Here is a 1,000-nt window from a genome sequence, read left to right on the forward strand (position 1 = left end):
TCAGAAATCTGCCTGCCTCTGCCTCCCAAGTGCTGGGATTAAAGGCGTGTGCCACCACTACCTGGCAAAACCACACTTTTATACAAACAGCCGTGTGTGTGGTGGTTCAGTGACACTGATTGACCAGTGATTCTGGAATCTACCTGTCTCTGCATCTTTAGCAATATTACTACTACAAATGTGTGCCATCATACTCTTACATGGATGCTGGGTGTGTGTGTGTGTCTGAATTCAGATCATTGTTTTTGTACGGTAAGCACTTTATCTACCAAGCCATCTCCCTGGTCCTTGGGGTCCCCCCCTTTTTTTTCCGAGACAGGGTTTCTCTGTATAGCTCTGGCTGTCCTGGAACTCACTCTGTAGAACAGGCTGGCCTCGAACTCAGAAATCCACCTGCCTCTGCCTCCCAAGTGCCGGGATTAAAGGCGTGCACCACCACTGCCCGTTCTTAAGTTTGATTTTTACTTCCTTGTGCTATAACACCTAGACCAAATACAGAATATTTAAGAGCAAATAGGTACATTGGCTACACCTAATGGGATGCTTTCCTTCTTCAGAAATCAGAAGTTCGCCAAGAGTCAATTCACACTTCAAGATACCCTTTCCTTCCTGCATGCGTTCATGCTAGTGTGCATGTGTCTGTGTGTGTTTCCATGCTGCAAGTAGAGGTGGCATCCAGCACATTCTGCACAGAGCTACAAATACAGCGCTCATTTCTTTAGTAAGTTTAGTTTCTAATTGCTTGATATATACTTAAGTACTGGTTTTTGCCAAAAAAACATTCTGGGGGCTTTTGGAGAAGGGGCAGCCATGGCGGCTGCGCGGCGGCAAAGGCTGCTGCGACAGAGCGCGCGCCCGGCTTTGAATGAGCAGAGTTGCGACTGAGCTGGCTGAGCGCGATCTGGAGGCAGACAGAGGCAGTGCGCGCGCGCGGCCCGAGGAAGCTCCGAACCTCTGCTGGGCGGGCGGGGAGGGGGAGGGGCAGGTTCTGGTTTTCACC

Source organism: Mastomys coucha, chromosome X, assembly GCF_008632895.1.
Source record: "Mastomys coucha isolate ucsf_1 chromosome X, UCSF_Mcou_1, whole genome shotgun sequence".
NCBI lineage: Eukaryota > Metazoa > Chordata > Mammalia > Rodentia > Muridae > Mastomys > Mastomys coucha.